This window comes from Salvelinus alpinus, chromosome 22, assembly GCF_045679555.1.
Source record: "Salvelinus alpinus chromosome 22, SLU_Salpinus.1, whole genome shotgun sequence".
NCBI lineage: Eukaryota > Metazoa > Chordata > Actinopteri > Salmoniformes > Salmonidae > Salvelinus > Salvelinus alpinus.
This window is the reverse complement of record NC_092107.1, coordinates 34,018,030-34,035,622: the sequence shown is the minus strand read 5'-3', so window position 1 is coordinate 34,035,622 and position 17,593 is coordinate 34,018,030.

Below are 17,593 nucleotides of genomic sequence, written 5' to 3'. Positions count from 1 at the left end.
TAGCTAGGGTAAGGGTTAGAATAGTAGCTAGGGTTAGGGTTAGAATAGTAGCTAGGGTTAGGGTTAGAATAGTAGCTAGGGTAAGGGTTAGAATAGTAGCTAGGGTAGGGTTAGGGTTAGAATAGTAGCTAGGGTTAGGGTTAGAATAGTAGCTAGGGTAAGGGTTAGAATAGTAGCTGGGTAAGGGTTAGGGTTAGAATAGTAGCTAGGGTAAGGGTTCGGGTTAGAATAGTAGCTAGGGTAAGGGTTAGAATAGTAGCTAGGGTAAGGGTTAGAATAGTAGCTAGGGTTAGGGTTAGAATAGTAGCTAGGGTTAGGGTTAGAATAGTAGCTAGGGTAAGGGTTAGGGTTAGAATAGTAGCTAGGGTAAGGGTTAGAATAGTAGCTAGGGTTAGGGTTAGAATAGTAGCTAGGGTAAGGGTTAGAATAGTAGCTAGGGTAAGGGTTAGGGTTAGAATAGTAGCTAGGGTAAGGGTTAGAATAGTAGCTAGGGTTAGGGTTAGAATAGTAGCTAGGGTTAGGGTTAGAATAGTAGCTAGGGTAAGGGTTAGGGTTAGAATAGTAGCTAGGGTAAGGGTTAGAATAGTAGCTAGGTTAAGGGTTAGGGTTAGAATAGTAGCTAGGTTAAGGGTTAGGGTTAGAATAGTAGCTAGGGTAAGGGTTAGGGTTAGGGTTACTGAAAAGTTAGTTGAAATGTTGTTGACAGTTATTGAACATATTTGTAACATTTACAACCCATCTACTTGGGAATATCCGAATAAGGTGTTTTACTGGGGAATATGTGTCATTCAATCAATCAAATATGCCCCCTGGTCTTGTTGCATTTTCCATAGACTTATTTAGCCATCCATCCATCCATCTAAACACCCATCAAGCATTTAAATTCAATTTAAAAAAGAAAGACAAATATATACAGTATTGAAATTAAAGTCCACAGGTTTGCGAAGCATATAGAATTGAGTCGTAGTGTGCCGACAAGCATTCATATTAATTACAGCTGGCAACAGTCTGAATGTGACTTCACCACTGCAATAACTACAACCCCTATTTCAGTGTGCGTTGCACAGAAAACCACATGGTCATCCCGTAAATGGAATCCATATATAATCAAGTACAAGGCAATGCATTTCACACTCCACTAAAAGTAGTTAAAAGCAGGATTTAAGAGTCATATAGCCAAGAGAGTCCTAAACACAAAAAGCCATCACACGACCTTTCTTGCCTTTGCTCCAGTCATAATTACAGCGGTGGACTTTTCTCGTCCAAGGCCACATTGAATGGTAAACGTATTGGCTCTGTGCACAGCATCTTATAATGGCAACAAAGGGAGGCAGTGGAGTGGAGGCTGCTGGGTCATGTAATCAATATGGCTGGTCACTCAGAACAGAGAAGGGTGGGTCCATGCCGCCATGCTGCTGACTGAACTACTGTTTACAGTACATAGATTTCTCTTCCCCACACTGCAGTGTTCAAAGAAAGACCAAGCTGATTGAAAGCACCTTCTGAAGCGCCAAGGGCTGTGAACCGCTTCAAAACAGAGCAAGGTCACAGCAAAGTTGCTTATCTCTATACATTAAAGCTGTTGTCTTGGACAATGGATGGATGATTTCAATTAAACTATACTCTGTCTGAACCTGGCTCCAGGAGCTATTCAAGAACACATGCTGTAGCTTCATCGCCTACAAAATGGTTCTCTGCTGAGACTGAAAGGCATCTATTGTCTTTGTGAGGTGGCCTGCCCTGATGCTTTCTGGGTGGAAACACAAGCTGAGTCACATAGCATTTCACTGCATTCCACTGTTAGTCTACACCTGTTGTTTATGAAGCATGTGACAAATAACATTTGATTTGCTGATTTTATACTATCATAGCGACTGATACTACCATAGAGATGGACACTACTATAGAGACTGATACTACCACAGAGATGGACACTACTATAGAGACTGATACTACCACAGAGATGGACACTACTATAGAGACTGATACTACCATAGAGATGGACACTACTATAGAGACTGATACTACCACAGAGATGGACACTGCTATAGAGACTGATACTACCATAGAGATGGACACTACTATAGAGACTGATACTACCACAGATGTGGACACTGCTATAGAGACTGACACTACCATAGAGATGGACACTACTATAGAGACTGATACTACCATAGAGATGGACACTACTATAGAGACCGACACTACTATAGAGACTGATACTACCACAGAGATGGACACTACTATAGAGACTGATACTACCACAGAGATGGACACTACTATAGAGACTGATACTACCATAGAGATGGACACTACTATAGAGACTGATACTACCATAGAGACCGACACTACCACAGAGATGGACACTACTATAGAGACTGATACTGCCAAATCAAATGAACATTTTTTATGAAGCCCTTCTTACATCAGCTGATATCTCAAAGTGTTGTACAGAAACCCAGCCTAAAACCCCAAACAGCAAGCAATGCAGGTGTAGAAGCACGGTGGCTAGGAAAAACTCCCTAAAAAGGCCAAAACCTAGGAGGAAACCTAGAGAGGAACCAGGCTATGAGGGGTGGCCAGTCCTCTTCTGGCTGTGCCGGGTGGAGATTATAACAGAACATCTCTACTACCATAGAGACTAATACTACCATAGAGACTGACACTACCGTAGAGACTGACACTGCCGTAGAGACTGACACTGCCGTAGAGACTGACACTGCCGTAGAGACTGACACTGCCATAGAGACTGACACTGCCATAGAGACTGACACTACCGTAGAGACTGACACTACCATAGAGACTAATACTACCATAGAGACTGACACTGCCATAGAGACTGACACTACCGTAGAGACTGACACTACCGTAGAGACTGACACTACCATAGAGACTAATACTGCCATAGAGACTGACACTGCCATAGAGACTGACACTGCCGTAGAGACTGACACTGCCGTAGAGACTGACACTGCCGTAGAGACTGACACTACCGTAGAGACTGACACTACCGTAGAGACTGACACTACCGTAGAGACTGACACTACCGTAGAGACTGACACTACCGTAGAGACTGACACTGCCGTAGAGACTGACACTACCGTAGAGACTGACACTGCCGTAGAGACTGACACTACCGTAGAGACTGACACTGCCATAGAGACTGACACTGCCATAGAGACTGACACTACCGTAGAGACTGACACTACCGTAGAGACTGACACTACCATAGAGACTGACACTACTAGAGACTAATCCTACCATAGAGACTGACACTACTAGAGACTGATCCTACCATAGAGACTGACACTACTAGAGACTGATTCTACCATAAAGACTGATACTCCCATAAATACTGATACTACCAGAGACTGATATTACCATAGAGACTGATATTACCACAGCGACTGACACTACCATAGAGACTGAAACTACCAGAGACTGATTCTACCAAAGAGACTGACACTACCATAGAGACTCATACTACCATGGAGACTGATATTACCATAGAGACTGATATCACCATAGAGACAGATATTACCATAGAGACGGATACTACCATAGAGACTGACAGTATTAAAGAGACTGACACTACCATAGAGATTGATACTACCATGGAGACTAATATTACCATAGAGACTGATATCACCATAGAGACAGATATTACCATAGAGACTGATACTACCATAGAGACTCATACTGGATGGTAGTACAGTTAGGATGATTGCCTGTTCATTCATTTAACTCAATCACTCCTTAGAATGGTGGAATACAGCAAAGGGCTCAGTCAGAGACATTTGATGCACCTATCCATTTTCTTTTGAAAATATGACAATCAAGATAATGTTTTGATTGTGAGTTTGTTGTATTGGGATATTTTGCATTAATTAACAAAAAGGTAGAATGACTCAAACAATCTACTGTAGAAATAAATATATTTTCCCCATTTGTTGAATCTCAGCATGCAGAGGTCAAAATGCAATCTGTGACTTTTCCCTGTAAGATGAATAGGATGTAGCGGTGGTGGAGTGCATACCTTTGTCATCACAAGTGAAGGAAATGCATGGCCTAGGAAGCATGGCCTAATTACATTACAGTGAACGAAAGAGAGGAGAGAGGGAGTTGGAAAAGAAGGGATGAGAAAGAGAGAGAAAAATAGCTGTTAGAACATCGGGCTGGTAACGGAAAGGTTGCCTGTTCAAATGCCCGAGCCGATAAGGTGAAAAATCTGTCGATGTACCCTTGCGCAAGGCACTTAAACCTAATTTGCTCCAGGGGCGACGTACGACAATGGCTGACCCTGTAAAACAACACATTTCCCTGCACCTATCCGGTGTATGTGACAATAAAACATATTTTACATTTAACTGAGGGTGTGCTTAAAGGGTACACATTTTTTGCAATTCTGAAGGAACCAACCTAATTGGTCAGAATGAACAATGGTCAAAAGGACGCTATTTTAGTGACACAATCCAATATAATTTGTGTAGTCTGGTTACTGCTGTCAACGCCTTATGCATGGATGATGCTGTACAACGAGTAGTGTCATGTGTAGACTATGCATCATTCATATGTGTGTGTCTGTGATTCTAAGTGGTGAAAGCTACAGATGTAGGGTCTTAATTTGAGCCAGTTAGCTACAGCAAGAAAATAATCTTGCAGCAATAGGAAAGTGAATTATTATGTGGATTATAATTCATGGACATTTTTTGCAGTACTTGATACATTAGGGCAAATCAAGTCTGACATTTTAAAGTGGAAAATAGAAACTTTAGAAGCCTTTTTAAACCTTGAATACACTGCAAGTTTGCATTTCCTGATGTGCAGGAAAATTCTCAGCAACAAAAGAGTGATCAAACTAAGATCTTACATCTGTATAGGAGCTGAGCTCTGATGCTCAGGTCTGATTGATTGACCTTTATTTAAAAGGAACAGCTGTCACTTTGTCCATCAGCCAGGAACACTGTGACCTTCAAACCTGTCTCTACTGTTTTAACATGGATCACTTTTTCTGTTGCTCCTCTATCCGTGGCCTTCTCCCTCTCAGACACACACACAAACACTGGCTTTGGTGCTAAGAGTTGTATGTTTAATTTTTTTATCATATATAAAGAAAGGAAGTAAGAAAAATAATTAAGAAAAACATAGAATAATACAAATGTATGTAAGAACATAAATTCAGTGGTTGTTTCCATTGTCCAGGAAAACAAGAGTATTACTGTTTGCATGATGTATGAAATTCTGTCTAAAATCACTGACGTTCTTATGTGGTTTCCAAGTGTACCTGAACAATCCACTCTCACCTTGGCATTATCCGAAAAATCTTTGCCCACTAGGTCTGTCAGGACCTGACTCCTTGTCTTCTCCACTGAGGACTGTATTTGTAACCCAGTGATAAGACTAGATAAACCTGTAAGGACAGAAGAAAAACAAGAAATGCATGTCATTCATACTGTACAGTATAAAACAGACTGTCAGTTCCTTGTAAAATGACTGTAAACTAGATTTTTACAGAACTGTTATAGGTTTGCTGTTGCAGTGTACATATTTTCTCTCAGAATAATATGTCCCATCAGGCTTCATGGCCAAATTCAAACTCACTATGTTAATTAATAACACCAACAACTTCTTCTCTGTCCAGCTCCTTTTCCTCTGATGTTTGTCATTATCTGCCTAGAGAAAATAATGGGATTTAGTCCCCATGCCATACTTGTCCCGTGCTTCTTTTGTCTGTAGCCAGTGGCATACCCATCGGTGTGATGGCTGGTTGGCGATCACTATTACAGTCCAGTGTATTTGGAGACACCACCGGATTGTTAGCTTGGCTAATTAAAGTGATTTCATGGTTGCTACACTTTCAAGGTTTTTAATCTGAAATGCACCACTGTGTTTATGCGAAAGCTCAAAATTAAAAGCATATCCCTTAAAATTTGCTTCATTAGATTTTCTCTCCCAACTTTGAAAACCTTGCCTTAGGTCAACTGATCTACCACCCTCTATTGGAGAGCAACGTCAGCATGTATTCTTTATAATCACAGTTGGTTAAAAACTAATTGGCTTAGGCAATCAAGGAATAAATTGAGGGCTTTCAAATTGAATTGGAAAAAACATACATTTCAAAATAAAGCAAGTGTGGCCAAGTAAACACCATAGCTATCTACAGTGCATTCGGAAAGTGTTCAGAGCCCTTGACTTTTCCCACATTTTTTTACGTTACAGCCTTATTCTAAAATGGAATAAATTGTAATTTTTCCCCCCTAATCAATCTACACACAATAACCCATAATGACACAGCAAAAACAGGTTTTTAGACATTTAGCAAATTAATAAAAAAATAATAAAAAAAAAGAAATATCATATTTACATAAGTATTCAGACCATTTACTCAGTACTTTGTTGAAGCACCTTTGGCAGCGATTACAGCCTTGAGTCTTGAGCTACAAGCCTTGAGCTACAAGCTTGGCACATCTGTATTTGGGGAGTTTCTCCCATTCTCTGCAGATCCTCTCAAGCTCTGTCATGTTGGATGCGGAGCGTCGCTGCACAACTATTTTAGGGTCTCTGCAGAGAAGTTCGATCGGGTTCAAGTCCGTGCTCTAGCTGCAAAGCCACTCCTGCATTGTGTTGGCTGTGTGCTTAGGGTCGTTGTCCTGTTGGAAGGCGAACCTTCGCCCCAGCCTGAGGTCCTGAGCACTCTGGAGCAGGTTTTCATGAAGGATCTCTCTGTATTTTGCTCTGTTCGTCTTTCCCTCAATACTGACGAGTCTCCCAGTTCCTGCCGCTGAAAAACATCCCCACAGCATGATGCTGCCACCACCGTGCTTCACAGTAGGGATGGTGCCAGGTTTCCTCCAGATGTGACGCTTGGCATTCAGGCCAAAGAGTTCAATCTTGGTTTCATCAGACCAGAGAATCTTATTTCTCATGGTCTGAGGGTGCTTTAGGTGCCTTTTGGCAAACTCCAAGTGGGCTGTCATGTGCCTTTTACTGAGGAATGGCTTCTGTTTGGCCACTCTACCATAAAGGCCTGATTGGTGGAGTGCTGCAGAGATGGTTGTCCTTCTGGAAGGTTCTCCCATCTCCACAGAGGAACTCTGGAGCTCTGTCAGAGTGACCATCAGGTTCTTGGTCCCTGACCTCCCTGACCAAGCCCCTTCACCCCCGATTTCTCACTTGGCCAGGTGGCCAGTTCTAGGAAGAGTCTTGTTGGCTCCAAACTTCTTGCATTTAAGAATGATGGAGGCCACTGTGTTCTTGGGGACCTGCAATGCTGCAGACATTTTTTGGTACCCTTCCTCAGATCTGTGCCTCAACACAATCCTGTCTCGGAGCTCTACGGAAGATTCCTTCGACCTCAATGGCTTGGTTTTTGCTTTGACATGCACTGTCAACTGTGGGACCTTATATAGACAGGTGTGTGCCTTTCCAAATGATGTCCAATCAATTGAATTTACCACAGGTGGACTCCAATCAAGTTGTAGAAACATCTCAAGGATGGAAACAGGATGCACCTGAGCTCAATTTCGAGTCGCATAGCAAAGGGTGTGAATACTTATGTAAAAAAGTTATTTTTGTTTAGAATTTAGAATTTATTTGCAAAAATGTCTAAATTACTTTTTTGCTTTGTCATTATGGGGTATTGTGTGTAGATTGAAAAAAAAAAAGTCAAGAGGTCTGAATTCATTCCGAATGTACTGCATATGACATTTTCCTTGGAAAAGTGTAAGCAAATGAGTTGGAACTGATTCTGACTGGAAATGTGAAGAACCACAACTACCTGATAGATATTGAGAATGAGAGTGAATCATCAACAAACTCTACTCTATATCCTCCAAAATCAGATCAAATATAAATTATGGGGGCTCAGCCTTAACCACTGTGGAATGATAGGCAATGTTATGTCAAGAAGCAAGCTACAATGAGCAACTGCACCAGAGCCTCGCTTTCCCCATCGCAATTAGAGGGTACCGCATCAGTTAACCCACAGGCATATTCAAGGCACGTCATGTGGCAGATACTCATCTTGGTGCAATGCTCTACAGCCTTGTGCGTGTATGTAGGGGGGATGTGTGTGTGTCAGAGCGTGTGAAGTAGAGTAAGGGGGTGGAGAGAGGAAACGGGCACAACACCTTAAAGCGACTTTGCAGTCAAAGTACCCAGAGGCCTCAGTGAGAGACAGAGAGAGAGACAGGGAGAGACAGAGAGAGAGAGTGTTCGCAGGCCAGACCTATTAGAGATGACATAGGCCTCTGATGGGTGTCACCTCACTCTCCCTCCAACACAGCCCCAGCCTCAGACCCTGCTAATGAAATCGGAGCGACCGTTCGGCACAGCAAGGCCTTTGAAATCACTGGGAGGAGCCTTTTACAATGGATTGATGTTCATTGTGCCTAATAAATCCACCTGTTCCCCTCCCCTACCCTTCCCTTCCACCACCATACTCTCAGTCGGTGGGCTGATCTGTGCCTGAAACCCCTTGGATGGCAGCCAGCCAGGGAGCAGGGGGAGACGCATTGCAACTAAAGAGGGCGGTGCACGGCAGAGCCACACACACACGCATGCACACACACACACACACACACACCACGTTAATTATTTGTTTTATAAATATTCAATAACTCCTGGAGCAATTACAGATCCATATGACTGCTACAGATTTCCAGAAACAGTCAGGGCTTTTATTGTAACTTCTTTCACCAATACTTATTTTTCAGAAACGTGTTATTAATGCCCTCATTGGATGTAGTACACTTTCATATCTACTATATGTAATAAGGGACTGTTGATCTTTAGAAATAAGATATTTTCTGTATTGTTCTCCATTCCTTTACTTAGATTTGTGTGTATTGGGTATATGTTGTCAAATTGTTAGATATTACTTGTTAGATATTACTACACTGTCGGAGCTAGAAACACAAGCATTTCACTACAACCGCAATAACATCTGCTAAACACAATAAAATGTGATTTGATTTGGAAGTGTAATCCTGATCGTCCGTGTCTGAGCATGGCCATGACAGACACTGGAGACTAGTCATGAGCCCTGTCCTCTATTCTCACCTAATCTATCTGGTCCACAATAACATCCAGTCCTTTATGTCTGCAGCCCTCTACTTCCCATTCATCATTCAGCCAGAGCCCAGATAATGGGTTTTACATGGGAGAGAAAAAGAGCCAAGGAGATGGCAGAGACCCACTGCAATTAGAACATGTTTCTGATTCGAAATCAGAATAGAGCATGGGCAATTTCGTATTTTTTTATTTAACCTTTATTTGACTAGGGAAGTCAGTTAAGAACAAATTCTTATTTTCAATGACGGCCTAAGAACAGTGGGTTAACTGCCTTGTTCAGGGGCTGAACGACAGATTTGATTGATCTAGATTGATCTAGCAACCTTTCGGTTATTGGCCCAACACTCTAACCACTAGGCTACCTGCCGCCCCAAATTTAAAGAGAATACAAAGTAGAAATATTCAACCTACTTCTTTTTATTTGTTAGTAAAGTGGATTTTGGTTCATTTAAGTGCAGAGAACATACACACTAGGCACAGACGTATAGTTTTGCTTTACATTTGAGTTGTCAACTAACATGAATCCAATGTGAAATCAACAGAAATGGTCACCATGTCATTAGATTTAGGTAAATAGTTGGATGGAAGAAAAATGAGAAATTCTCTTAATTAAGGTGATTACTTTTTTCAAATACTATCAGTTTTTTTACATTGATTCATCGTAATCACATTGAATTCTTTGGTTGAAATGACTTGGTGAAATGAAATGTTGATTCAACCAGCTTTAGCCCAGTGGGTACTGTATACATGCCAACAGTCAGGCTACTGTGTTATGATGATGCTGAAATGATGGAACTGTAGGGTCATTGGTAACATTGATCATTGAATCAATAATACAACCACCATATGAAGTTTGTTTGAAGTATTTACCTAGCTGTGTTAGCTGGCTGTGTTAGCTGGCTGTGTTACCTGGCTGTGTTAGCTGGCTGTGTTAGCTGGCGGTGTTAGCTGGCGGTGTTAGCTGGCGGTGTTAGCTGGCGGTGTTACCTGGCGGTGTTAGCTAGCTGTGTTAGCTAGCTGTGTTAGCTAGCTGTGTTACCTGGCGGTGTTAGCTAGCTGTGTTAGCTAGCTGTGTTAGCTAGCTGTGTTAGCTAGCTGTGTTAGCTAGCTGTGTTATGTGTTACCTGGCTGTGTTACCTGGCTGTGTTAGCTAGCTGTGTTAGCTAGCTGTGTTACCTGGCTGTGTTACCTGGCTGTGTTACCTGGCTGTGTTACCTGGCTGTGTTAGCTAGCTGTGTTAGCTAGCTGTGTTACCTGGCTGAGTTAGCTGGCTCATGCCATGCTCTATAAAGCATAATCAGCATTTTCAACTTTATTATGTTTTACAAGAGTGCACCAGTCCCCAGAGTCTCCACAGTACACAATATATGGGTGAGCCAGATTGCCAAACTGTATATCCCTGTTTATGCTGTTGGTATATCAAACTGTGTAACCATCAATAAATTAGTGCTTGTCCAACCAGCTTCTAAAGCAGTATCAGAGGAGAATAATCCTGTCAGGAAACTATGAATTAAACATCCTCTTTCCCCTACAGTACTACAGAGTACTATTTACAGAATATAAAAGGAAATGTTGGACTAACTTGTTCTAATAACTCATAATGATACATAGTGATAATAATGCCAATACCAGACTCAAATCATGTGGACGTGATACACTATCAAATCATGTGGACGTGATACACTATCAAATCATGTGGAAGTGAGTCACACTGATATCCACCATGTATCACTGCCTCTGTCAAGGCTCAGACACTATGTCTGTCACGAGCGTCGTCTTGAAAATGACCGGACCAAGGTGCAGCGTTCTTTATTTTTTAAATGTCGCCAAAAAAACAAACAAAAACGAACGTGAAGCTCCGTAAGGCTATACATGCATTAAACGAAGACAACGAAGACAACATCCCACAACTAAGGTGGCAAAACAGGCTGCCTAAGTATGATTCCCAATCAGAGCCAACGATAGACAGCTGCCTCTGATTGGGAACCAAACTCGGCCAAAAACAAAGAAATAGAAAGCATAGACTTTCCCACCCGAGTCACACCCTGACCAAACAAACATAGAGAATAAAAGGATCTCTACGGTGTGTGACAATGTCCCCTTTTCTGAATTAAACACGAAGGCAGTGACAGTAGGGTGAAGTGATTCTAGGTCCTGACTGTTCTGCTCAGGGTGAGGGAGACCAGAGAGATTGCAAGGAGGTGGCAGGGACAGTCCAGGAGAGATGAGAATGAAACACTCTCCCAAAACAACAGACTCTCTCACCCACTCTGGCCTGGCAGTCAATCAGCACCTCAGGCACACTGGCTTCCATGGTGTCTGGGACTGGCAGAAAGAGAGAGAAGGGGAAAAAGAGGGGGGGAGAGAGAGAGACCCCAATATTCTCTCTCCTGCTGTGACACAGAAGTCCATGGAGCTCGTTGTTGCACGTCATGGAGCAGAGGGCAAACATCCACTCAGAGACACCCCAGGCAGTGGCTGAGACGACAGGGTGAGAACACAAAACCACAGGGCGTCGGTCTGGACCCGGAGGAACATGAGGGGGAATACATTGAGAGGGTTGGAGGTGGGTGTGTGAACAGTACCTTAAACAAAGCTTTGCAGAGGGTGAAGGTTGCAACAGATGCTCTAGGTAGACTGAGGGATAGCGATAGTTTTCCAACACACATGCACGTTTGTTGGACCAAACAATTGATTCCCATTCAAAATCCTATTTTCCCTAACCTCTAACCCTTAACCCTTAACCTAACCTGTTCTCCAAAACCCTACATCTAACCCCTAACTCTAACCCTAATTCTGACCCTAACCCAACCCCTAAGCCTAAAATAGCCTTTTTCTTTTTGGAGACTGGTGGAATGAAAGAAGGAAAGGCGTGGTCATTTGTACGACTGAATGCATTCAACCGAAATACGTCTTCTGCATTTAACCCCTGTGAATCAGAGAGGTGAGGGGGGCTGTCTTAATCAACGTCATCGGGAGTTATTGGGGGTTGACTTAAGATTCTTCCACGTTGCCGGCTCAGGGATTCAAATCAGCAATCTTTTGGTTACTGGCCCAACGCTCTTAAAACTTCTTATGGCTGCAGTCCCGGTAACGGGACCGATATGACAACAGCCAGTCCAAGTGCAGGGCGCCAAATTCAAAAAACAGAAATCCCATAATTAAAATTCCTCAGACATTCATGTGTCTTATATCATTTTAAAGGTAATCTTGTTGTTAATCCCACCAAAGTGTCCGATTTCAAATAGGCTTTTCAGTGAAAGCACTACAAATGATTATGTTTGGTCACCACAAAACCACAATAATCACAGCCATTTTTCCCAGCTAAAGATAGCTTCACAAAAACCAGAATAGAGATAAAATGAATCACTAACCTTCGATTATTTTCATCAGATGACACTCATAGGACTTCATGTTACACAATACATGCATGTTTTGTTTGATTCAATTCATATTTATATCAAAAAATCTGAGTTTACATTGAGGCTACAAGAGTCACTAAATGCAAAAACATCAAGTGACTTTGCATAGCCCATCGTTTCAACAGAAATACTCATCATAAATATAGATGATAATACAAGTTATACACATTGAATTATAGATATACCTCTCCTTAATGCAACCGCTATGTCAGATTTCAAAAAAACCTTACGGAAAAAGAAATGCACGCTATAATCTGAGACGGCGCTCAAAAACAGCATACCACAGCTGCAAAGATGGCGTCACTATAAACAATAAAATACATGATAAATATTCCATTGCCTTTGATGATCTAGATCAGAAAGCACACCAGGAATCCCAGGTCCACAATAAATGTTTGTTTTGTTCGAAAAAAAATCGTTATTTATGTCCAAATACCTTCTTTTGTTAGCGCGTCTGGTTTACATATCCAAAAGCTAATTCTGGTCAGCGTTATATCGGACAAAAACTTCAAAATGTGATATTACCGGTCGAAGAAACATTTCAAACTAAGTACTGAATCAAACATTAGGATGTTTTTAACATATAGCTTCAATAAAGTTCCAACCGGAATATTCGTTCTTGTCTGCGTGAGCAATGGAACGTCAGTGTCTTGCATGAAGAAAAAGCATGATCAGGAAATGGCTGCTTGATGGACACCTGACTGATTCTGCTCTCATTCTCTCCCACAAGATCATAGAAGTCTCATTGGAATTTCTATTGATGGTTGACATCTAGTGGAACCCCTAGGCAGTGCAACATCATTCATAACTCAAGTGGATTTCTTAAGGGACTCTGGTGAATACAGACAGGCTCAGATTTCTGACTTCCTGTTTTGATTTCAACTCAGGATTTTGCCTGCCAATATGAGTTCTGTTAATCTCACAGACATAATTCAAACAGTTTTAGAAACTTTAGAGTGTTTTCTATCCAATACTAATAATAATATGCAAATATTAGGAACTATGACTGAGGAGCAGGCCGTTTGATATGGGCACCTTTCATCCAAGATACTCAATACTGCCCCTTCAGCCTTAACTGCTAGGCTACCTGCCGCCCCACTTGTCCCTAGTCCTTGTGGTGCTTCGTCTTGAATAGTTCCATCTCACTGTAGAGTGTCACTACAGCACAGTAGGAGCCTGACTCTGGGCTCTGTAAGCAGGCGTAATTGCTGAGACAGTGTGTGTTACTGAGACAGTGTGTGTTACCGAGGCAGTGTGTGTTACCGAGGCAGTGTGTGTTACCGAGGCAGTGTGTGCTACCGAGGCAGTGTGTGCTACCGAGGCAGTGTGTGTTACCGAGGCAGTGTTTGTTACCGAGGCAGTGTTTGTTACCGAGGCAGTGTGTGTTACCGAGGCAGTGTGTGTTACCGAGGCAGTGTGTGTTACCGAGGCAGTGCGTGTTACTGAGGCAGTGCGTGTGTGTGTTAAGTCTCCATGGATAGTAGGGATGCTCCAGTCTCAATGTCTCTGCCTCTCCCTCTCCTTCTCTTTCACCATGAACAGCGAAGAAATGTACAGTATTAACAGTAACATTAGAATGAGGTTCAATGACCCATAAAGTTTTAGTGTCATTAAACTATCCAACTGCCTAGAATACATCTGTTTATTTCCGACAGGAAGTAGAGATCCAACTGCCTAGAATACATCTGTTTATTTCCGACAGGAAGTAGAGATCCAACTGCCTAGAATACATCTGTTTACTTCTGACAGGAAGTAGAGAAGAGAGAATGATTCAGATATGCATCTCTGCTCCTATTCCTGTTCAGTTGTTCTCTTAATGCTGTCAAGAGGAAATTCATCATTAGGACCATAATATTCCATCTGATTTGTTTTCTATTTTCTATCCCTAGCGAGAGAGACACTGAGATACTGTAGGGAAGTGGTACCAGCCGCTCCACAACACTACAGTACAAACTGATATCCTGATAACCAGGGTGGGCAGAGAGCACTCCTGGGAGTTACGACAAATATGATATGACAGATGAGATACTATCGATGCCATCTATATTAATTGATCCTAAAACATAATGATTATCCCTTGTTTAATACACTGAAGAGGGACTGTGTTTTGTTTGCTATTAGCAAGACAAATTATATATTTGGATGTATATTTGGATTACTAATATACTGCACATAGTGGACAAATAATTTGAGTAATTGAATTGCTTTGTCAGGACTTTCACAGGGCAATGGGCATTATTTTGAAAAGAAGCCATCGGTTTAATTATTGGTTTGTATTTCGCAGAGAGAGAAACTATCCCTGTGGGAGGGAACCAAACAACTTATTCTGCACAAAATCAGCAATAAATAAATTGAATTAAGCCTGCAGCAATTATTTAATTTATTTGATTGGCAACCGCTCATTAAAGCCCACTTAAGACAAACCATTTAATTAGTACCTACCGGAAGGATCTCTGCTTCTGCCCACCCCAGCTCTTTCTCATTCCAGTAAGTGATCACAGCATGTAGTCATTCATTTACACCAGACAGACAGCCACACAGGACAGGACTACCACTCTTGCAGGCTGCTGTCTCCTGGTAGAATACAACACTACCTTCTGTAGTGTTACGGCCCTGAACATGTCACATGTTCTCTAACTTAATAAAAGGATGAAGACAGACTGTACCTTGTACAGATATGGGATCTTAATTTGACCAGTTCCGTCCTGCAGCACGATTTGTACATTTGTGCATTTGAATGTCACAGTAGTAGGACCTACACTCTTAGAAAAAAGGCTTCCAAAACGGTTCTTCGACTGTCCCCATATGAGAACCCATTTTGGTTCTAGGTAGAACTCTTTTTGGGTCCATATAGAACTATTTTGGGTTCCATGTAGAACCCTCTGTGTAAAAGCTTCTACTTGAAACTCAAAGGGGTCCTACCTGGAACCAAAAGGGTTCTACCTGGAACCAAAAAGTCTTCTTCAAAGGGTTCTCCAATGGGGACAACCGAAGAACCATTTTAGGTTCTAGATAGCACCTTTTTTTCCACGAGTGTGCAGTAGTAGGACATTCATTCTGTCTGGTGCTTTAGCATTTGAGTGAGCGAGAGAGAAAGAGAACTGCGGGTTTTCAGAGAATTTATGTAAATCACGAGGCTGATTTGATTTTCCTGCGTGGCAGGAAAATTCTTAGCAACAACAGAGTGATCAAATTAAGATATCACATATATCCAGCATTACTGACAGCTTATCATCATAGAGGATTTGAGGGTCATCTGCAGAAAGTATGGCAATAAGCCACAGACTTAATTTTGACAGACAAAGAAAATGTTGCCCTTTGTTGTCTCATGCAGTGTTGCGTTCCCCAAACAACTGGATAGATAGACTGGACTGTAATCCTATTGGAGCACCATTCCAGAAGGAACCTGAAGCTTCCAGAAGGAACGAGAAGCTCTGCCATCTCTAAAGTATTCTTATGAACAAGAGGGCTGGATTATAGTAAGAGGCAGACAATTACACATACTCATCCAACAAACTCTAAACAGAAGACAAACAAAACCAACACAATGCCTCTCAATATGTGGTATACGATAGAGTCCTCTGTCTATTACTGCCATAATACATTGTGGTCTTTACAGACCTTACTAACAAAGAGCCCCTGCTGTGCTTAAACTACTACGTGCTCAGAGGCTCACGGCTCCTCATCATTTCACTTAGATAGAGCTACAGGCATATTATTTGTTTGCTATATAATTTGACTTCATGGCTTGGATAGTGGCAGGGTATTAAAACCAAATGGATGTTTGACATAACGTAAATGTTTCCAGCTGTGTTTCTGCAGGATTGGGCTGTATGCTGTAATGGTGTGATAGACGATTGTGAGTTAGTATGGATGTGTTTGATAAACTGTCTGACTGACTGAAGCCCTTTGAGGTAGAGAAAGAATGATAGGCTGCTCTCTACCTCCAGCAGCACTCATGAATCAAATAATGACTGTGTGACTCTTCCGGGGAACAGGGAAACTTTTCCCATTAACCATCTCTCATTAACCCACTTCCAAAATGTGCAAATGACTAACTTTAGGGGGCTACCGCAGCTATTTCCATATCCACATCCATTTCAAATACTATTGCATATTTACCCGGGTTTACAATGTTCTCTGCTGTGTGTCCCAGTGGCTGTAAGTGATCATTTTCGTCTGAGAATGTTAGACAAACGCTTTCCCGGTGTTTGTGCCAGGGAGTGCTCTCTCTGTCAAGTCCAGCTAGCTTACCCGCTGCTGGTGATGACTGACAACTCTTTAAAAAAGTCTAAAGTAAATGTTCTTTCATGCCATGCCATGGATGAGTGATGTTGTCTGATGTTGTCAGTGAGCTGTGCAATGAATGAGTGATATTGTCTGATGTTGTCAGTGATCCATGCCATGGATTACTGATGTTGTCTGATGTCAGTGATCCATGCTATGGATGTCTGATGATGTCAGTGATCCATGCCATGGATGCCTGATGATGTCTGATGTCAGTGATCCATGCTATGGATGTCTGATGATGTCTGATGTCAGTGATCCATGCTATGGATGTCTGATGATGTCTGATGTCAGTGATCCATGCTATGGATGTCTGATGATGTCAGTGATCCATGCTATGGATGTCTGATGATGTCAGTGATCCATGCTATGGATGTCTGATGATGTCAGTGATCCATGCCATGGATGTCTGATGATGTCAGTGATCCAGTTTACACACTCTGAGCGGAAAGCATGTGTTTCATCTCTACAACTAGGCTTCTAAGAGGTACATCACTTTGCAATGGTAATGGCTGGTGGTTGATATAGATGTCTCTGACTGACATTATATGATAGGATCAGGTTGTACCATCCTCCTTAGAGAAAATAACTACACATTGAAGAGCTCATTTATCCATATTTCATCCCTGGTTAGTCTGAGGTTAGTCTGAGGTTAGTCTGAGGTTAGTCTGAGGTTAGTCTGGGTTGGCGCCCCGCCTTGGTTTGTGCTGTGGTGGAGATCTTTGTGGGCTATACTCGGCCTTGTCTCAGGATTGTAAGTTGGTGGTTGAAGATATCCCTCTTGTGGTGTTGGGGCTGTGCTTTGGCAAAGT